The sequence below is a fragment of the Monodon monoceros genome, unplaced genomic scaffold, assembly GCF_005190385.1.
Source record: "Monodon monoceros isolate NGI ecotype Baffin Bay Population unplaced genomic scaffold, NGI_Narwhal_1 Super_Scaffold_8, whole genome shotgun sequence".
Classification (NCBI taxonomy): Eukaryota; Metazoa; Chordata; class Mammalia; order Artiodactyla; family Monodontidae; genus Monodon; species Monodon monoceros.
The window spans coordinates 24,985,547-25,009,510 of record NW_021703785.1 but is presented as its reverse complement, the minus strand read 5'-3'; positions in this window follow the sequence as shown (position 1 = coordinate 25,009,510).

Below are 23,964 nucleotides of genomic sequence, written 5' to 3'. Positions count from 1 at the left end.
GCCCATTAAAGCAGCTTACAGTGGTGGGTGCATTACATAAATGGAAGGGATCATTAAAGAGAACTGAGAGGCAGATCAGCCAAAATAATAAACTGGATTTCCTGGAAGGTTAGAGAGATTATTTGGAGAATAGAATGGATTAAATAATGATCAAGTGAGGTATAAAGGAACATGAAACATAATTATTAACCCTGTGAATACTAAATTAAAATATTTACATCTACATTTAGGGTGAGACTAATATATGTTACCCTTTCCCTCCCTCAAATTGTAGGAAGATTCCTTGGGTGACCTACATGCCACCTTGGCATTTGTTCTCACATGGGTGTGTTGAGGGCTTGTGTGACTTGGAAGAAGTTTAGAGAGGGTGTACTGATTTTTATTAGGAGGATTATCTTACTTCTCTGCTCAAAATCCACCACTAATTTCACTCAGATATAAATGAGGATACTCAGTCAAAATCCTCCAAATGTCCGTTTTCCCTCATTATCTCTCTCATCTCATTTTCCATTACTTTTACTCTCACTCACTGCATTAAAGAAACAGCCTCTTTGCTGTTTCTGGAAAAAGAAAAGCCTACAAGTCAACTGATGACAAAATATAAAACCTTATAAGGCCTCATATTATTAACCTACTTCATGTATACCTGCCGTTTTATACCAAATGCAACAAATCTATGCATTCGGAATGAATGAATGCATTCTATGAATCTATGAATCCATGTTAATTCAGAGTATTACTGTACATCTGAACTAAAGATCTTAACAGACACCTTATCAGAGAAGATACACAAATGGCAAGTAAGCATGTGAAAGATGCTTCGCATCATATGTCCTCAGGGAAATGCAAATTAAAATCACAACGACAACCTGTTAACCAAAAGCCAGAACACCGAAAACGCCAAATGCTGGTAAGGATATGGAGCGATAAGAACTCTCACCATCGCCGGTGTGAGTGCAAAACGGTGTGGCTGCTTTGGAAGACTTTTGGCAGAGTCTTACTATAAGATCCAGTAATCGCATTCCTTGGTATTTACCCAAATCAGTTGAAAATTTTTGTCTACACAAAAACCCGTAGATCAATACTTAGAACAACTTTATTCATAATTGGCAAAACTTGGAGGCAACTAACATGTCCTTAAGTAAGTGAATGGATAAATAATCTGTGGAAAATCCAGAGAATGGAATATTATTCAGTGCTAAAAAGAAATAAGCTATCAAGTCATGAAAGACCTAGAAGAACCTTAAATGCATATTACTAAGTGAAAGAAGCCCTCCTGAAAGGGTTACATACTGTATGATTCCAACCATATGACAAGTTGGAAATGGTAAAACTCTGGAAAAATAAAAACATCAGTGGTTTTCAGGAGTTAGAGAGGAAAGAGGTTGCACAGGCAGAGCACAGAAGATTTTTAGAGCAATGAAACTACTCTGTATTGTGGAGACATGTAACTTAAAATTTGTCCACACCCTCAGAATATACAACACCAAGAATGAACCCTAATGTAAACTGTGGAATTTGAGTGATGATGATGTATCATTGTACGTTTATCAATTTTAGCAAATGTACCACTCTGGAGGAGGATGTTGGTAACAGGGGAAGCTATGCATGTGTAGCGGTGGGGGGTTTATAGGAAATCTCTGTAACTTCTGTTCAGTTTTGCTATGAACCTAAAATTGCTCTAAAAAATAAAGTTTATTTTAAAAAGTTAAAATCTTAGAATTACCTTCCCCAAAACAGTTCCTTCCATAAAGATTTGGAATGAAGTATTGATCACCCTCTACTCTCAAATACTTACAAGAAGACCACGTTAAATATGAAAAGCTTATTATGCATCAGTTAAGATGTTGACTCCTAATTCATTTTATCTTAAAATGTCAATAAACTAAGTGACAATGGATAATGAATACTATCACATCAACTGCAATTATACCTATTCGGTGATATTTCTATTTCTACTTTTAGGATTAAAATATTAAAGCTGAATTTTTCAGTAGATGCTCTTTTTTTTCTTTTTTTTTCTTAATTCTCTTTCCCTGGATACAGCCCTTGTATTTGAGGAAACAGACTAAAGCTTTAAACCTTTCATTTTACTTGGATTTCTAAGATTCAAACTTCATTTCCACAGAGGCAGAAACTGCAGGCCTGCCTGGTAGCTAGTAACCAGGTGTTAGCTATTCACTTTTTTGTTTCTGCCAAAAAGCTGGAAGCAATGAAATGACTGTTTTAGGGAGAGCACATACAAATTTCATCACAGGAAGAAACTATAAAATTGATAATCTATTTTTAAAAACTCAAATATCTTTGGGAATACTTTGGTAATATAACTTTCTGTTTACACAGGTCAGAAATTTTCAGACTCGCTATGCTATTTTTGATGTTAGATTAAGAGACAGACAATGCCCAAATAATGACATTTTTTTTTTTTTTTTTTGTGGTACGCAGGCCTCTCACTGCTGTGGCCTCTCCCGTTGCGGAGCACAGGCTCCTGACGCGCAGGCTCCGGACGCGCAGGCTCAGTGGCCATGGCTTACAGGCCCAGCCGCTCCGCGGCATGTGGCATCTTCCCAGACCGGGGCACGAACCCGTGTCCCCTGCATCGGCAGGCGGACTCTCAACCACTGCGCCACCAGGGAAGCCCCCATTAATGACATTTTTTAAAATTAAATATAAAAAGTCATTTTAAAAATTACTTTAATTTGGAAGAAGTTTTGTGTGGTGTATGAAAAGTTATGTGCTTTCCTAAAGACCTCCAAATATTCTGTGGTTATATCTCAGACAACCTTGGTATATAATTCTCAGATGTCAGTGCTTCTTAAATTATCACTATTGGAGATCAGAGGATGTTTTTGCAGACACAGCAGGATACCTTGTAACAAATCAGTTGCTAGAAACAGAGAATTCACAGCATGTTGAATTCTGACCTTTGTCCTTTTAGGCTTTAAATTCCCAGTCCAACCAGCAATGGATATTTTATAATAACTCTTCTTACTATAATTCCCTATTTTTAAATACTTGTGCCTATGTGAGGCTAAGAAACAGAATGAATCATAGACCACACTGCATATTTGAAATTTTTGGCAGATCACTCATTGATATTGGATATATAAATGACCTAATTTATTATTCTCATAATTAGTTACAATTATTATATCAATCACCGAAGGGAAAATTAACATACTCTAATTTATAGGACTCATCATTTGGATTCTACTCTCAAGTCATTATCAACTGCAAATGGTACTTGGTAATTGGAATATGATCACCTCATTTCTTATCAAACCAATCCCATTGAGAGACTGTATCTGACTTCTGTGTAATTCATTTTCTTCGTGAAGAAATGAAGGCTTGACCAGAGAGTGATAATCTCTTCCCTTGACTCTCTACATTGGATACTTGTATAATAACACCAATGACATCAACTAGTCATCAGTGACTAAAGCGTAAATATGTCTGTTAATCAATGAGAGACTAAAACCAATTAATGACTAAAATAAATTTCATTATAGCTGAAATTAATGATGGAAACCAGAAAACTTCATATATTTCCAGAATGAATGTGTTAACCTAGATCCATTACTAAACTGCTCATTGGAAGGCTGCATAAGGCTTTGATATTTTAGCCACAACCTTTCTCTAGCTGATAAAAATAATATCATTTCCTTCCATGGCTTGAATGATAGAACCAAGGCATTAAATTAGCACACTTGTACATCCAGCACTGAACGTTTCCCATGTTCCAGACCGAAATTTTGCACAACCAGCTGGACCATTCAATTTGATATTTCAACGCAATGTTGAAAGTGACATATATAAAATTGAATTTCTTGTATTATTTATTCTCCCCAAGAGTGCTTCTGAATTCCCTTTCCTGCTGGTGTTAACATTATTATTCCTGTCATACAATTTTGAAACATCTGAGTAATATCTGCCTTTCCTCTCCCAAGCTCTCTAGAGCCACTTGGTCGCAAGTCCTATCTATTACCTCAGTACAGTATCTTAATACACATAACAACTGCTTTCAAATTATACAGGATGCTGGGAAGTGTAGAGAACTGAGTCAATACTCCTTAATGCACCTGGAATTAAAATGATGCTGGGAAACATCAACAGAAAAAAAGACAGTTATTCAGGCAACCTATTTAACCCCCAGTTTCATCCCACCTTCTCCTGAAGGAGAAAACACACAGAGGCACACATCACACAAACACACACATACACACACACATTCACCCTCATACACGGAGACTCACTACCCAAAAGAGAACTCAGCTAGAGATGCTTTATTTTCATATATTCAACAAATCGGAATACCTCCTATGTGCCAGTCATCATGCTAATACTAGGAATATGAGCTTTTAATGGAACCAAATTGATTCTACCATCACGGAGCTGATTTCTTTCGTGATCTAATCAGGAAAACAAAATTACAAAGACGATAAGATTTCGATTTGTAACAAGTTCTTTGAGTAAAACACACAATGGGCAGAGATAAATAATAATGTAGAAGGAGGGTGACTACTTTCATTATTGAGGCTCTTGGAAGAGGTGACAGCTAAGATGAAACTTGAAAGGTGAAAAGAAATCATCCAAGAGAAGGGTGGGAAAGAAGAATTCCATACACAAGGGCAAGTATGTCTAAAGCTCCTACCATAGGTATGAGCTTGACATGTTCAAAATTTTTTAAAATGTGAAATAAAACTAGTACTGCTTGAGCTTTAATGAATGTCTACAAAGGTGTATGTGTGTATATCTGTGTGTGAATGAATCAGGGAGGGAAGTGGGTGTATGTATGTATATAAGTTTGCTAGGGGTACTATAACAAATACCACTAACTGGGTGGCTTAAACAACAGAATTTCATTCTCTCACAATTCTGGAAGCTAGAAATCCAAGATCAAGGTGTCAGCGGGAATAATTTTATTCTGAGGCCTCTCTCCTTGGCTTGTAGATGTCCATCTTCTCCCCGTGTCTTCACATCATCTTCCCTCTGCTCATGTCTGTGTCCTAATCTCCTCTTCTTATACGGACATCAGTCATATTGCATTGGCCCACCCACAGGGCCTCATTTTATGTTAATTACCTATTTAAAGGCCCTATCCTCAAACAAAGCCCCATCTTCCTAGGTACTGGGAGTTAGGACTTCAACATATGAATGATTTGGTGGAACACAATTCAGCCCAAACAGTATATACAGGTATGCATGTTACATTATGTACAGTATGTGTACATGTGGATGTATTTGTACTGTGTGAGTATGTAGGAGGGAACAGGTATTGTATATATGTGAGTGTATATACAGGTGTAAGCGTGTATGAGTAGGTATGTGTATGTTTATGCTTGTGTGTGTGTGTGTGTGCACGCATATGCTACCTTGGAGTGGGAAAAGGTATGGTTAAGGAGACATATAGAATCTCTAGTGATATAACCCAAGAATATACACTGATAAAGAGTTCTCAAAGTGATTCTCACACACCTAGTCTGGGAAGCACTAAGATTTTATGGTACAAATAGAAGAATAAGCCTTTGATAGGAGAGGAGTTGTGGAACTTTCTCCAATGTAAGGGAGGGTAGAAGAAAATGGGTAAAAGGGTGTATAGGTTTTTAAGTTTGGTGGTGGCAAGGGAGGAGACACCCCATATCCTGCCTTCAAAGTGAATTATGCAATACTGTCATCAGACGTGGGAGAAGAAAGGGCAAGAGTATGGGAATCCTTTTAGAATGGAGGGTAAAATAGTTAGGAGATAGTATCTGGGAGAGTGCGAAAGCAAGTATAACTGAAAAACGTACTTTGAGAGTTGCTGTGAAGTACCTGATGTCAATTTGAGATAATAAATTTGTAAATGAAACCAACAGACACATTTATGTTTATTCCTCCAACAAATTTCAGGAAAGGAGACTGTGTTTGAGTTTATCAAAGTTGGTTTTTCATGAATGAAGTGGAAGGAAAGAAAAACAAGGTAGTGAGGGTATTTATAAAGAAATAATAATAACGGGCTGTGGGATTTCTGCCAGGAAGGAAGATAACTGAAGCCAAACTGATTTCAGAATTCTCTCTCTCCACATCTGCGGTACTTTGCTGCTATGTTTTTCTGAAATGATGTTAGTTGACTGCTCAGATGCCTCTAGCTTCTCTTCCCAGATTTTACCCAAGATTTGTTTGTCTTTATCCCATTACAAAATATCCCCAGGTTTTTCACAGTGCTTTATTTTGGAATATGCTATGCACTCTACTGGTACACTCACACACACACACACACACACACACACACACACACACACAACTTAAGCCAATCTTCCTGATTATGTGTCAGTGTAACTAAAAGAAAATGTAAAAGGAAGTAGAAAATAAGATAGCAAAAGAAAAGAAAACACATACTCAAAGTTTTAAGACAACTGTATGTACTTAACATTACGTTCATTATCACCATGCTGTTGGCACTGTACAAAGCAGCCCTACACATCTGGAACTAATATTTTTATCCCTATTTCATTTTCAGATAAGGACATGAGGAATTAGAGAGTTCAGTTAATTTACCAAAGTTTACATACCTAGCAAATCACAGCTGGAATTTGGATTTAGCCTATCTACCTTAAAATCTAGATTTTAAAAACCAGTATATTCTATTGCTTCCCAGTACCCACCTATTGATTTATATACATACATGCTAAAAAATAAAAATAAACCCACCTCTATTTCTATGTGGCACTACTTGGTTATGCTTAGTATTTTTAAACTCTCATGTTATGTTCTGTACGTATAAATTTCATGTGTTTCATTCCGAGAAATAAATTATTCTTTTAAAGAAAAATTCCTAGAAAGTTAATATTACCCTGGCTTGCTTCCTGTGAGTACCAGAATGGCTAAGTTCTGCCTTGTTCATGTGTCTGCCTAGAACAATTTATTTGGGGAATCTTTAACAGAGAAACTTACGATTGAAAACAAGGGGACTATTTTAGAATGATAATGTCCTATGGAATGGGAATTATATGCAAGCTATGATAAAGATAATTATTTTATTGAGGCAAATGATATCCAGTGGGACCTCTGCACAGTGTTTTCATTCTCTCTATACAAACAAGCCTTTGAGGATCCTCATCTTGATCTGTGTACTTACCTAGTCTAGATTTCTCCAATTTTTAATTTTCTGTATGTCATACGTATCATTTTCCCTCAGATCATTTTACTGTATTATAATCTGAAGTACACTCTCCAAATTTATTCTGCTTATTTCTGCTCAGCGGAAGTAAGTCAGGGACATTTTATGTTTAAAATTCATATACAAAGTCTTGAATAATGATATTTGGAGGTTGTTTCCTTTTTATACAGCATCCAGAGGGTTCTCACTAGTTATCTGTCAGATTTTCTTTTATATTGGCTGCATTTGTTTTTTTTTAAACTTAAATGAAAGTATTTCCCCATCAAGCTGAAGTAAGGATGGCACAATGCTTCCCTGAGTATCCAAATTCCCCCTCCCCCCCTTCTTTTTCTTCTTCAACCATGTTACACACATTCTCTGATGGCTTCATAATTATTACATCTAGTGTTTTAATCAGGGTTCACTCTGAGAAGCAGAATCGCAGAATCATTAGGGATACATATATGTTTATATTTTTATTTTATTTATATTTGTATTTATTATAAGGAATCATCCTATATAAATGTGGGGGGTTGATGAAGAAACTCCGAAGCTCTCATGATAGTCAGGGAGGCAAGATCCCAAGCAGGCGTGACCCCTACATGCCTGATCTGAAACCTGTGGTAGTTAGGCAGCAGTCAGAAAGAAAGACTCTCAGGCGAGGAAGAGAATTGCAGACCTAGTGGCATGTGGAGTCTTTCCCTCAGCAAAGGCCTGCCCTTCTTACTGGCTACGTCAGCCCCCTCCAGCAGTCTCCTTTCCATTAACTTAAAGTCACCGATTAGGGACTCTAATCACATCTGCAAAATCACTTCACGGCAGCACCTAAATTGGTATATGTTGAATAATTGGGAGGCGGATGTGGATACTATAAAATGACTGCTATTCCCTTTTGTCCTTTGACTCTCCTAAAAGAATATCCCCTGTAGCCCAACCTAATGGGAAACATACGAGAAAGGGTAGTGTAAGGACTGTAATTCAGTTTAGCCAAGTTGACCTATCAAACAGGTATCACATCGAGAATTCAGTCTAATACTGAATCAAATTCTTTTAAAAAGGGATACCCTGGGATTGGAATTGAACTTTGGTTAGAAGAACTGTAAGTATTTTTGTCAATATTTACTAAGAAACAACAAGTAAGCATCAGCAGGCACTGTGAGCTGCGTATGTAACGCTCTTTGTCCTCTCCAGGGACTGCCTCTTCCCTTTCCTGTGCTGTCTTGCGTAGAAGTACTGCCATGTGACCTGGTCTTGGTCAATAAGAAGTAAGAAGAATAATTTGGGAGGTTCCTCAGAATATTCTTGCTTTGCCTGCTTTATTTGACACCGGCTTTCTTGTATATTCTTTCTTTAAACATAGCATGAAACAGGAGTTAGAAGAGCTACTATGTGACCATCATGGAAAGTTTATAAGAATTACATATTTCAGCTCTGGCATTCCTGAGGTCTTGAACCTTTTCTTATCTGAGAATAGTAAACTATATTTAAAATCCAGTACACTCAGGTTTTCTGTTACTTGCAGAAGAAAACATATTTATCTGTAGTATATGCATATTATTGTATCTATAAATAGGCTTCTTGGCATTATTTATGAGAACTGACCTGACAATTATGCACATAAACGTATGTACACAAGGTTATTTATTGGAAAATTTATAGCTGTAATACCAAACATAGAAACCAGTCTTATACCTCTTAATACATTAGATATTGAATAAATAAGTTAAATTATATTCAAAATATGGAAGCATGTGACCATTACATGAAGAAAGGCAATGTAATGCACACTATGGTAATAATTTGTGATTAGTTGAGCCAGGATTCAACCCAGGCAGTTTAATTTGGAATCCATGCTTTTAGCAGCTATGCTAACCCCTTTTATATTCATAAATATAGGAATATTTTATGATAAATTATTAAATATAAAAGCAGATAATGAAACAGTATGATTTGTACACACTTACTCATACAAACTAAATACTTGTGTATTAACAAAATGCATTTTTATGCATGCATGAAGCATATTCTATCTATATATTTTATATATTTAAAATAAATATGAATTTTGAAATTCTGTTGAAGTAGTAAATTTTGTTTTGAAACTTATTAATGTTAGTCATATTCATATTTATTTTTACTTGCATAAACTTGCAAGAAGAAATGTGTTCAAATAATATTTTAAACAAATAAGAGCTTACGCAGTTCTTATAGTCTGGCTGAGTTAATTTTGTAACAATAACATTATAATAATTTGTGAATTTATCAAAAAATGGTGAGTAAATTCCACTTTCTAAGAAATATATTTTTAAGTTAATGAACACTACTTTGAGAAAACATTTTAGAAATAAACACTTAAAAACTTTGACAGTCTCTAGTTTACAAGGTAACAATATCTGAGAGAGAATTATTAAAAGTAATTTTGAGTATTTACATGAAAGGTCTTTATATCTTTGGAAGCCTACTTAACAAAACTTTATGATAACAGGTTATAGAATAGGTATGACATTTGGGGTAACTGGTCTTGAAATATTCTCAAAACATCTTCCATCTTTTCTAAATGAAGGATGGTATCTAACTTTGTATTTTGCATTCTCCAAATAACCTGTATCAATAACTTCTTAACTGAAAGTTTCTCCTTAAGAATTTTGCAAGTAAAATATATATATATTTTAAAATTTTAGTCTCATGAAGCTGACTTACTCCAACAGGTTATCTTATGACATGGTTTTATAACCTTTAGTTTCCTCTTTATGTATTTTAGACCTAATTGGCTAATATTCCTCTGAATAGCTGATATATAGAACTGAACACAGTACTACAAAATTCCCCTTGTGCATTTCTATAAAATCCTGCTATGATACTGCAGTGCTTAAATGTTTACAGGTCTTCCTCCCCCATTAGAGTGAGAACTTGAAGAGCAAGCACTCTGCTCTAGTCCTCATTGTGGAAGAAACTCCCAGAATGTAGGAGTTCATAAATATTTTATGAGTTAATGATGAAATAAATGACACATTTTAATAACAGTCATTACTTTCTTTGTATGTATTATTTTTCATTAGATTGGGAAAACACAATCTATTTCTTTGAGCCAGAAAATGTAAGGTGCGTTCTGACATTATTTATGCTCTCCCTCCTTCATTCCTAAACAAAATACCCGCGACCATTTCTTTCCTGCTGGAGCTCATATATTATCACAAGGCATTCTTTCATTGCTGTGCACTGTTGCCAAATCACCACTTCTCAACTACATGTATTATTTTGAAAAATGTCTTTTTTCTAATCACTAGTCTCAATCCGTAACATTTCAATGATATCTATTTAATCATAATCTTTTCTCTCTGTTAGAACTTCTGGAACACTTTGTTTCTCAACTAGAAAGTGTTATGTAAATCATCTTAGGCAAAACAAAAACAAACAAAAAGAAAAGTGTTGATCTTTGTCAACATCCCCATGATATCACTTCTGAGAAATACTTTCTTGCTTATATTTACTTACTTGCCTTCCTAATTATCTGTGTCATACTTGTAATGGAGCATTGGTCCCCTTCCTCCTTAAATATAAATTTGATTTGGTTGGTGATTTTACTGAATTATATGTTTGATTTGGTTTAGTGTGGTTTCCTCATAAGGTGAAATTTTTTGGTAAAGAAACAATAAAATTCTCTTCTCTGATATTTAGCTGTTCAATTCCCATATCTCCCATCTTTGCTCACAGGCAAAATGCTTCAACTATTCAAAAAAATTGAAATACTATCCCAAGTATTATTTTCCTGTCTTAAATTTCAAAGTCATCAAAGATACATTCATATGACTCATAGAATTTCTACTATATATTTGACAATTCCTTTGATAAGATTTAGTTTTCTACATAAAACACTTTTATCTGGTACAGCAGAGTCTTCAAACTCTATTAAGATTTCCTTTTTATTGATCTACCATTTACATTCTTTACATATGATAATCCTATTGATTCTTTGTAAAATTAAAAAATAAAAATACATATATACAGAAAGCAAACAGAATCAACTTAAAAAAAAAAAAAAAAACCAAAAACATGGTTTCTTACCCATAGGCTAATCTTAGCATGTTTTCAGACCCTGAGTCTACCAACTAAAGGGAAGGCTGGGTCTCTTGAGAATAGATTCTGAAATGTCACTGAAAAATATAAAATAAATACTCCTCCAGTCCTTTTCCTAAAAAGACCTGCATCCATTTACCAACAAAAATTTACACTGGAGAAAAATATGAGATCCTGTTGGATACAGGGGGTGATCTCCCACGAGTGACAGGAGATGTAAAATAAAATGTCATCACGTTCCTTCAGTTGAGTGGAGGCATAAGAACTGGTGATAAATGAAATCTGAACCCAAGTTCATCTCACAGTCATTCCAGTGAGTTCACAGGCCTACCTGTGATAGTGTAATTTATAATAAGAAATACATATTTGGTCTCCATCCCTGTTTTTGTCTGTTTGTTTTATTTCAGTGTCAGTTGCTTTACTGCTGTGTAACAAACAACTCTGAAACTTCATGGCTTAAAACAACAACAATTTGTTATTTATTATGTAGATTGAGTAAATATAGTTCTTCTAGTTCATGTGATATTGGCTGGGTTGTTGGGATGGCTGGAAGGTCCAGTCTTCATCCCTGTTTTTGGCACAGAGCTCCTAAAACCCTTGGAATTTCCTAAGTGATGAGACCCATAAAGGTGTCCTTTGTTACATTAATGAGGTGGCTTTTGGAACACTCCTAAGGATTGGGATTGAATCACCAGAGGAACCAACCCTGTGATTAGAGGGTTGAAACTTTCAATCCCACCTTCTGACCTCCAGGAAGGGGAGAGGGGATGGAGACTGAGATCAATCCTCAGTGGGCAGTGATTTAATCAATCATGCCTAGGTAATGAAATCTCCATAAAAATCCAAAAGGACAGGGCTCAGAGAGTTTCTGGGTTGATGAACACAAGGAGATTCCAGGACGGTGGTATGCTGTGAGAGGGAATAGAAGCTCTGAGCCCTTCTCCCATATCTCGCCCTATGGATCTCTTCATCTGGCTGTTGATTTATATCCTTTAATATCCTTTTTAATAAATCAGTAATATAGTGAATAAACAGGTTTTCTGAATTCTGTGAACTGCTGTAGCAAATGAATAGAACCCAAGGAGGGGATTGTGAGAACCTCTAATTTGTAGGCCATCACCTTTTGGACAGCTGCTAATCAGGGAAGGGAGGGGATGCAGACACAAGGGAAGAACAGCCAAGAAACAACAGTGCAACCTTGGGGCAGGGTCCTGGTTCTGCCTTAAGGGATACACATAACAATACACATAATCCTGCCTTAAGGGATACACATAACAATACGTTTGCACTCTTTATAGAACTAAAACCCCCAACAAACGCAAGATGTTAGCATTCTTCATTTCAGAGAAGATCACATCACAGTTTGATAACCTCCAGAAGCTCATCAAAAGACCACCTGAGGCCAGGTTAAAGGAACCAGAGAAGCTCATTAGGAAGAAGCCACCTGAGGCCAGATTAAAGGAGTGCAGGCCCTACACACAAACACCCTGATCCTTATCAGCAACCCTGCCCTTTAACCACTTCTATAAAACTCCTCACCAAATCCTCCTGGGTTGGGACACACAGTTTTTGAGGGCACAAGTCCACTGTGTTCCCCTTTGCCTGGCAAAGCAATAAAGCTATTCTTTTATACTTCACCCAAAACTCTGTCTCTGAGATTCAACTGGGCACCAGTGCACAGAAGCCAAGTTTTAGGCATCAGTCAGAAGCACAGGTAACAACCTCAATTTGTGATCTGAAGATGGGGTGGGCGGCAGTCTCCTAAAAATGAACCCTTGACCTGTGTGATCTGATGCCATCTCCAGGTAGATAGTGTCAGCACTGAGGTGAACTGTGGGACAGCCAGTTGGTGTCTAGAGCATTGCTTATTGGTAGGAGAGCCAACCCCTTTCCAAATCAGAATTTGGTGACCAGAACCAACTTTACAACCTTTAGGTTATTCCTAGTATGTGAGAATAAAATTAGGATGATTATTCCAAACAGATGGCAGAATACTTGCACAGTTTCCCCTAATTTGCAGTATAAGAGCTTTTTTGGTAATAAGGAGTACGTGGCAGCTTCTGAAAATTCCCCTCCAACACCACTTTGCGACATCACTCAGGGCAATAAGCCAGAAGTTATGCTATAAAACCTTGGTGATATGGAAGAGATAAGAGACATCCTCAAATACTTAAATGAGATAGGAATCCTTGTCCTATTGTATCTGTTTTCATTCATTTGTATGGTTCCCTTGGGGGAAAGAAATGTGGTGTGGGGTAGATTATTCTACATTATCTTAAATTTAACCAAGTCACAGGCTCAATTCCATTTGTTTCGCCAGATGCGGCATCTTTATTGGAACAGATCCACATAGCCTCTAGCAATTGTTATGCAGCTATTAATCTAGTGAATGCACCCTTTTCAAGAGCCATTAGTAAATAGGATCAAAATCAATGTGCTTTTATGTGGGAAGGACAGCAGTGCTGTATCAATTTCTTGTCCCTAGGCCATATCAATGCTCCTTCAGGTCACTGCTAACCTTGATCATCGTGACAAGAAGACCATCATGCTGGAACTATATGCTCTGTCACCCAGACACAGCTGCACAGATAGAATGTTGGGACAGCCAATGAAAGGCCAAGCTAACTTGCCAGCTGAGGGTTGGCACCATGTGGGATTGAGATATTGTCCTCCAGGATGTAGTATATGCTTTGAGCAAATACCCAATATAGGTTATTGTGTCCCTAAAATCTAGAATATCTGAGTCTGGAGACAAAGAGACAGATGTTGGATTGGCTCCCTTCCACTCATTGCCAGTGACCCTCTTGCTAAGTTTGAACTTCTTTTCCCTGCATATTAGGCCTTGTCTTATTAGAGGCTTTAATTCTTGAGTTTGGAGTTGGGAGTCACACTGCTAAGGGAGCAAGAAGCATTCCTATGAAGCAGACTATGTGACTATCATCTAGCAACCTTGATTTCTCATCTCTGTGGATCAGCAGGCATGGAAAGGAGTTAACTAATCGGGACAATTGACACTGATTACCATGTGGGGCTAGGGATGCAAATACACACTGGGGTTAGGGAGGAGTATGCCTAAAACCTGTGCAGTTCACTGGGTGGAGTCTTGGTTTTCAAACCCAGTAATAATTGTAAAGGTGCAATCGTAGGAAATGTGACCTAACAAAGATAAGACAATTAAGGGTGTGGTGTGCTCCCATCAGACAACCAACTGAGACCAGTAAAAGTGCTGATCAAGGGAAAAGGAAATCTAGGATGGATGGTTGAGGAAGGAAATGATGGAGTACCAGTTATGGATTTGGGACTGACTATAGCAGTGGGAACGGTAGCTTGTTGAAAGAGACTCTGAGACAAAATGGATTTGTATTTTGCCTCTCAGGAAAGTAGTGAAAATGTGTGGTTTTCACAAAAAAGAGACCCATATTGTGGAGTGGGTGCTGGATATTGGAAGGGAATGAGGGTAGTTTCCTGTTGCCAGTGGAGACTATATAAGCAACTGTCATAAACTGCTTCAGGTCTTCTCAGAACTAGGACACTTGGCAAATCGTGTCATCCTAGCTGCCATGGAGGATGACCTCGTGTGTGCACAACCATCAGAACTTTGTTTCTTGCCCATGCTGCACACCCTTGGGTAGGAATATTAGGTTTTCTCTTTGGCCCAGAGTCATAAGATACCATGGGCCTTTCATTGTGCTCATATATTTACAACCAGAAGTGCAGGGAAGTTAATATCTCATAGAGAAAAAAATGTGATCGATGTAACACTGGAGCCAGAAGATAAATTATTTCTCTTTTCTTCACCTAGAAAGACTTTCCAGAAATTAATAAAGTTTCCTAGATAAAACTTCTGAGAAGCTGAGTAATGTTACACAAAATAAAAAGTGGTAGCCAGCTCAATATGCACTTCCAGAAATGCTCCCCTACTTTCCCAATCCCATTACCTTTTCAATCAATACTGCATTCTTGAGTTTGAACATCCTCATAAATTATTAACTCATAAGATTTCCCGCAGACTGTATTTTCTAGGGTACCCATTCTGAGACAAACACGTATCAGTGGACCAGTTCTCTTTTTGAGTAAATATTCATCTCATATAGTACATTTTTAAAATTTTGTATATCCTTACTCTGGCCTCTATTCCCTCTTTTTAAGCTACTTAGAGCACCTTAAACCCTATCTCATTTGTCAAAGTCCTATCTATTCTTCAAAACCCTAAATAATTCCTTTTCTGATCTCTTGCATTATGCTTTCAAAATATTTTTTCAGAATCTATTTTTTAAATGTTATACTTTGTATAAATAACCAATTTTCTATCTATATTTTAAGTTTATTAAAGCTAAGGATTATATCTATTTCATCTTTCTAGTACTCATCACACCTATTATAGTCTTGTAAAAGTGTTGTGTAAATGTTTATTTTAATGCTAATTTATGTTTTCTTTTCTCTGTGTAGTTTCCCCCCCTCTTTTCTCTCCATTTGTATATGTAGTCAGGCCTCCGATGCTCTTTTACCTCAGAGAGTATTCATGTTTAACAAGTTGTAAAAACTTGTTCAATCTGTCTTCCTACATTTTTTCTCTTTATTTCTCATTCTATGGGGCATTATCCACAAAATAAGAGACTTAGTACACCCTTAAGATAGCAAGAAAAAGGATAGATTTCTCCTTTACCTTCTTTTTCTTCAAAGATTATTGAGATCAGATAGGCTTGTGATATCCTTGACTCATGCCCTGTTTTATATTCATGTCCTAAGGAGGTAGCAAGGCCTCAGAGGGGAATGGTTGCATAATGCATCCAGGTAGACTGAGCATTAAGCTTCAGGGATAATAGGATCAAATTTTGTGCTTAATTGTCCCACTGAAGCAGTAATTTCTGAATTACTGCACAGGCCCCAGGGAGGACAAAGGAGCTCTACTACTAACGACGAGTTTTCCAACAGGCATGCAAGGCTGTAGTTGAAAGAGAAGTTTACTAGATTAAATAAAAAATTAGGGTTTGACATTTATTTTATCCCCTAGCTTATCAAGTAAGATTCATCCCCATAAGACTCAAAACAGATAATGAATTGATCATATATCACAGGTATCACCCACAACAGTCATGCTCCCTCTGTCTTTCCCCATGGGCTAGTCCTTTCAGCAGCTTCAACTAAGTTATTGTTTGCTGCAAGGCTCTGAATAATGTGGAATATTTTCAGTCTGCCTCTTTAAGCACCAGGTTTTTCTTTCTCCCTTAAAATGTACATTTACTTTTGCCCTTTCGTTTTCTGTTATCTTTGTGTCTACCCAGGTCATGTAAGTCTATTTTCTACAGCTGTTAAGTCAAACCTTGATTATTAGGACCATTTTCCATCCTCCACATCCCCTGTTGCTGGCAACTTAAAAATCAACCAAAAGCAGTCATGCTTTCTTAAATTAAATTTTAAAAAATTTATCACTTCTCTTTATGGGTCATTTAATTCTACCAGTCTCTTATTTTAGCATACGGAATGGAAACCATATGGCTAAATATGGCCAATGTGGATACAGCGAATACTTTCTATATACCATCAGTTACAAGGTCTGTTTCAAAAGAATACACCAAACTATTTTTAGCAGGTGCCTCTTATTTTAATGAATTGTTTGGAATTAGGCAATTTTTAAAAGGCAGAATATATAATTATCTCTGGGATTTACACAAGTATTTAATATTCAAAATTTGAAATTGATGAAAACACACACAGTGCTTTTTTGAACTTGAATATTTCAAATCAATGCAGTTTTTTAAGTTTATAGTGTTTATATGGAAATAATGTAATGCCAAAGTCTTGACAGTTCCACTTCTTGGCATTTTTAATTCTTACTAAAATTATGAAGTATTATTTTGAGATTTTTTTTTTATGGGTTTGGTTCATCTGAATCCATCCATGTTGAATATATTTTTAAGTTATTGAAAACTCAGGCTGTGAGACTGAAGGCAAGTTTCAGGAGCTAACCAATTTTACAAATGTCATCATTGGGAAAAATGAAAACTAGCGTCCTACAAGCAACTTGTATGAGTTATCTATTTCTTCAGAATATATTACCCTAAAAATTAGCAGCTTAAAGCAGCAAACACTTGCCATTGGGCTGGCGAAAAAGTTCGTTCTGGTTTTTCCATAACACCTTACAAAAAACCCGAATGAACGTTTTGGCCAACACAGTAAATTGTAGTTTCTGTGTACCAGGACTCTGGGCAAAGCTTAGTTGAGTGTCTCTTGCTCAAGTTCTCATGTAAGACTGAGGTCCAAATGGCAGCCAGGACTACAGCCTCAGCTGAAGGCTGCATTGGCAGAGGGTCTACTTCTAGGACTCACTCACATGGTTGTTCAAAGTACTTAGTCCTTGTGGGCTGTTGGATTGAGGGCCTCATTTCCTCATTGGCTATTGGACAGAAGTTTCCTACAGTCCTTGCCATATGGGCCTGTCCATAGGGCAGTTCAGAATATAGCCACTGGCTTCCCTTAGAAAAAGTATGTGTGTGAGAGAGAGTGGGAACTAAGATGCAACGTACAGTCTTTGTGTAACCTAATCTTAATAGGGACATCCCAAACTTCTGTCACAGTCCATCATTAGAAGTGAGTTAATAAATCAGCACATACTCAAGGGGAAAGGATCACACAGCGATGTAAATACAATGAGGCAGAAACCATTGGAGACCATCTTAGATATGCCTACCACAGAACTGTTGAAATTCTTCTTTGGTCAGTTGTTATGGATATAAGGCAAAACTACAAATAATAAGACTTTAAAGTAGGAAGGATGCAAAGATTTCTTTTATGGTATGCAATTGTTTAACATTCAAAAAGAACACTTTCTTAACCGCAAATTCTTGACATTTTGTGGGAGGTCAGAGATTGTGAAAGTATTAGTGATGGCAATATAAGTGTTGTAAACTTTATAAATTTGAACCTAAACAAACAAGACCAGGCTTTGGAATGCCCTGCTAGTTTGTTTTCAACCATCATATATCTCCTGATGATGTGATAGCTGCCTGCCTTCCTGACCACAATAGACACAAGCTTTCAGACTTCCCTCCTCTCTGTTCCTAGATAATCATAAGAACTATCTCTGGTCTCCTGTCAGGATAAAAGGTCAAAAACATCTCAGTGTTGACTTTTTGATAGGTGTTACCTAACCAGAACACTTGTATTTCAAAATGTAGTGATACTAAGATAATATGTTTACAAAAAAGAATCTTGTCTTCTGATGGTAGATATTCAAAGCTATGATATGTGGCTTGGGAGAGATGCCACTCAAATTACATTACAAACATGACCGCAATAGCCCTTATTTATAAAATGCCTATTTTATGTGCATGTAGGAAAAGTGAAGCAACTTAACAACGCAGAGGTGGCTTTGAAGTAGGCTTTAAGGCATTTCTGAAAGCCAATCCACTCTGACATTACAAATTTTAATTTTTACATTAAAATTCAGTTTCATCCATAACGGATAAGAACCTGGTGCTTGGGTCTGGATCTGCCCTGGAGTTTGCTGTTGCCACCAGGCTCAGGCAGGCTGCATGTGCTACCTTCTGCTGCTGCCAATTGGACTCCAAGTCTTTGGGCTTCCTTTCTCCCAGAGAGAAGCATAAACTCTCTCACTAAGACTCTTACTCTTTGTTAGCTTTCCCAAGAGTAAGAGTCTCCCTGGCTTACGCTCTTGAATGATATTCCACTGAGATCCACTTGTCTACCAGCTATCCCTCGAGATTCATCTTGAGATGGTGTGGCTGGGGAGCGGCATGCTACAGATGTACTCCCGGAGAAGGTCACCCTAGCCTCTTCTTCAAAGTACCATTCAAAAGGGAGCTCAGTTGTCCATGCAGAAGCTGTGGACACCCATGCCAGTCCTCTCTGCTTGCCTCTCAGAAGGATGCAGTCATCCTTACGCCCTGTGACAAGATGGTTTAATGAGCACGTGCCAATGCCAGGTCACTAGTCCATGAGTCCTTTCATCCTATAACCTTTCTTCTTGAATCATGTGATCATCAACAAATTCCTTCCCAGGCTTCTGCTCTGCAGGCAATTCAACTAGGGCGTTAGCATGAGAGATTTTACTAAATCATGTGAAAATTTTGCATGGCTAAGTCACACATATTTTTATTCTGTGATATTTTGAAATTTTAAATATTTATATATTTAAAGTACAGAAGAGTAGTACAGAGGGAGGAATTTAGGAGTTAGACGGAACTCATTAAAATACAATTCACCTTGGACCAATTATTTAAACCATTTGAATTTTAGTTTTCTCGTCAATAAATCCGGATTATTATTCCTCACAGGGTTGTTAAAGAGGTTGATGCACGTAAAAATTAAGCACAGTAGAAGAATCATTTTGAGGTACCAACATGCTTAGCCACTTTTTCTTCCACATTCTCTAGATTATTTCCATGATGATTTCACCGGTTAGGCTGCTCAGCACTGGGTTGATTATTCTGATTATTGTGACACACATTTCGGTGACAACCTTCAGAAGGGGTGCTCAGCTAGCCAATTATCTTATGCTGTAGCGCTTATTTTCCTTGGGAAGATTTCTCTCCCTCTCTCTCTCTCTTCCCCTTCCGAATTAACTAGAAGACAACCAAAATTGTTCTCATTTTTAGTTTTCCCTTTCACGTCTTAAGAAATAACTTCCCGTTCTACCTCACATCAAATACTGGCATTTGGGAAGCCAAAACTACTACCTGTCACTCTTTTATTTCCTTCCACACATTCTGGAACAAGTTCAGATCCATTTACTTGTAAGTAACAGATGCTTTCTTTATTATTTCCCCTACCACCCCACTTTTATTTGATCTCTTCCTCTCTGAGGAAGAAATCAGAACTTCCACACAGACCATGGAAAATCTCTGCACATCTGTTCCTGCCTATTTTCTTACTTGGTAAATAATCTTTTGTAAGATGTATACTATCCCTTACAAATAGTGTGACATTCTAGTGGACAGGCCTTATTTTAGTTATTGACAACTTCACACATGTAAGAAAAAACTAATTCAAAAATCATGAAAAGTATCTCCTAGGGACTTGATAAATCTATCTTTGGGTAGGTGACACTTCACTAAATCCTGCATCTAAGAAACTTACTCTCATAATTTTACTTTAGAAACATGTTTCCCATAATTAAAATATGCTAGATCATTTGTGTTTAATTCTTCTGAGAGTTTGAATTAACATTCTTCTATTAAAAATGAAACAAAAACGTAGCCATAAGGTTTAATGACAGCTCAATCTAATTCTGACTTTTTTTTCACACCTGGCTTCTGGCATTTTAGTTCTTTATAAAAATTTAAAGAATAATAATATTAATCATTATTAGTGATCTGTAGTGATTCACATATACAGAGATACAACATTTTAAAGCACTTCATGAATTAACTTTCCTAATTTACAACCAGGAAGCAAGAAAGAATGTCTGATAGTCTTGGAAATATGTATCTGGAAGGTACGCTCACTGCTACTGTAAATGCTCTATATACCTCCTTAGCATTTTCTAAGCATGAAGTACATTTGATTTTGCTTACTTCCTAAAGCCAACCAGAAACATTTAGAAAAGTATAATCTGCTATGCAGTGACATGAATGATATGGAGACAAACAGAAGTTCAAAATGTAGTTCATACATTTCACTTTAGCCGTAACAAACTTTGTGGATTGATCACAGACAATATTTATCCTAACTCATGCATCCATTTGTTAACAGTAAAGTTTGTGTGTTATGTGACTACTATACATGTAAAACTTGTAAATTTGATATACCAGAATGGAAATGCCTTGGCTTCACTGAATTCAGTGGACTAAAGGTATGATTCATAAAGTAGCACCCCATCAAGAGGATACTCACTTTCCATTCAAGGTAAGACTACTTTATTCATATCTATTAGGAGAGGTATCAGATATTCACAGGGTAATAGTGGGACTTTTATAGTTCTTTCTGGCCTCTTTTAAGTTATTAGATGAATAAGACACTTCTGATTTGTGAAAAGTTATAATTATGTGTGCAAACATGAGCTCTGACATGCTTTTGGGAGACTGGTTTTCCGGCATGCCTTTTTACAATCCATGGTAGTTTTCTTTCTTTCTTTTTTTAAATTTTTTGGCTGTACCTTGTAGCCTGTGTGATCTTAGTTCCCTGACCAAGGTTTGAACCTGCACCCCATGCATTGGAAACGTGGAGTCTTAACCACTGGACCACCAGGAAAGTCCCCATGGTAGTTTTAAAGAGGGACATATTTTAGTGAAATATGCCAATGCACATAATGCACCTTTATTGAGCAAATTCACATTAAAAATACAAATTATTTATTTATTTGTGGGCTAGAATAACACTGGTACACATGTAGCTTCTCTAGCATATAATCAGCAAATTTCTAGTTTCCTCCCAGCAGTAAGCCATTGTGGACAAGCAGGAAAATCTATGTATTCACCCACCTTGGTTGCTCAAGAAAACATTATTTGAAGGATAGGTGGATAAGTGGGTCATTGGATGGGCTGATCACTGGACGGATGAACTAGTGTAAAGAAAAATGAGTGACATAGTACCTTATTAGGTTTATGTGGGAAAAAAACCCCAAAAACTAATGAAACCAATACCCAAAGTTTGTTTTTTAAGCCTAGGAATCTGGAAGAGACTTTTTCCTAAGAATATGTGCTTTCTACTATTAGTGTAAAAATAATCAAGAATATATGCTAACCCATAAAACTTTCATTAGTATAATTAACAAAATAGTTTTATCACAAACAAAAACACCTGGGCAAGACTAAGATTATGATGATAATATGAAGTCTTTCTGTTTTCCAATTCTAAGAATTGGTCTGATTTAATTTGAGTTCCCTCAGAATTAATCTTAAGAAAGGATTCCAATACAGGTAGTTTCTTTGGGATGTGATCCCAGAAAATGCCAGTAGAAAACATGGAAATTGAGATAGGGAGGAACAGAGAAGCTGTGATCGAACAAGTGCCCTCTGTGGGAAGTGGAGTTTAATCCTGCTGTGAGTTTGGCTATCAGTGTAGAGAACACAGTTTTCAGAGTTAGACCACCAAACAGCAAATAAGTTTACAAATCTACCCTCCAGCCCTCTCATATATCAATTGAGGGCCATTCCAGGGAAGAAACATTCTTTCCCTAGCACTTCAGGCTTTCACCTTTGTGGAGGAGACACCAGGGGCCAACTTGGAACACTCATGCAGAGCTGGGGATGCTGAGAGCTGGGATTCGGATTGGAATGCTCAGAAACACTGTGTGATGTGGGAGTCTTGGGGAGGCATGGATAGTAGCTGTTACATCACACTCCTTTCTCATTTGGAAGCTGAGACATGGCATTGTACACAAGGAGGATCATTTATTCATTAATTGTTTAATAAACATTAACCATGTGTCCCTCAGTTTATTTTCTAAGCTCTGGAAGTGAAATAGTGGGCAAGAGCAGATGTGGTTCCTGACCTCACCGAGCTTACAGTCTAGTGGTCAAGATAAAAACAGAATTTCCTAAGTAAGTGCACCTTTACAACTGTGGTAAGTTCTAGGAAGAAGAACGTGGTGTTATGAGAGCATATATGTTCTTAGTAACTGAAAATCTGTGTCAGTGTTATTGAGCCATCAAATAAATAAAATATTATACCGAACAGTAAAATATTGTGACCTGTCAAGATCCTTCATTGCTTTTTCATATTTTCTACTCCATAGCACATACTTTTGTTACCTTGTTTCTTAATTCTGTTAGCAAGTACTGCTTTCCTCCTAATCAAGACATAGTTATCTACATATTTCTAGCTGGTTGTGAGGTCTTACACAAGAACAAAGGTGACATGAGAATGCCTGTAGGAAAGCAAAAGCTGGGACACAGTTTTAATTTGCCAGAATTTGAATTCATTCCCCAACCCATATATATGCATGTCTATCAACAGAAGCTGGTAGGCTTACTGGCTGGAGGTATTTAAGAACAACTTCTAACCAGCCACTGGGTTACATCAAAGCTATGGTAATCCAGGTGCAACTCTGAGGATTCTAGCCTTAAAAATATAATGTGAATAAAAAAGAAAGAGAGACAGCAGTGGTGACACACTTTGGTGTAGATATCTACCACAGAATTAAGCCAGGCAAATCACTAGACAACAAATTGCAAGGATGACACCCTTTAGGATGGTAGATCTATGTCCAGAGTTACTAGTATGTGTTAAAAAATGTTCTGTTGTTCAACCAATAATTACAAAATACACAAAGACACAAGAAAGTATAACTCATATACAGGAAAACAAGTCAATAGAAATCACCTCTGAAGGGACTACAACATAGGTCTTAGCAGAAAAACCTTTAATAAAGCTATCAGAAATATGTTCAAATATCGAAAAAAAAATTTTTTAAGAATTAGTCAATTAGAAGATAGATTAATAAAAAGTAACCAACTAAAGAAAAAAGACAAAAGCATCAATAAAAGGAGTGTTACTAGAGAAGAAAAAGGACATTTTATAATCACCCTGCACAGGTCAACTAATCAAGAAGGTAAAACAAATATTAACATATTCACATCTAACAACAGATCCACAAAATACATGAAGCAAAATCAAAATTTAAGCAAGATGCAAACACTCAACACTAATAATTGGAGATCTAAATACACCTCCCAGCAGTTTATACAAAAACTGGAAAAAAATTAGCAAGTGTATGGAAAACTCGAAGAACTCCATCAAACAAGTTGATTTAACTAAACTCTCAGCAACACTTCACCCAACAATAT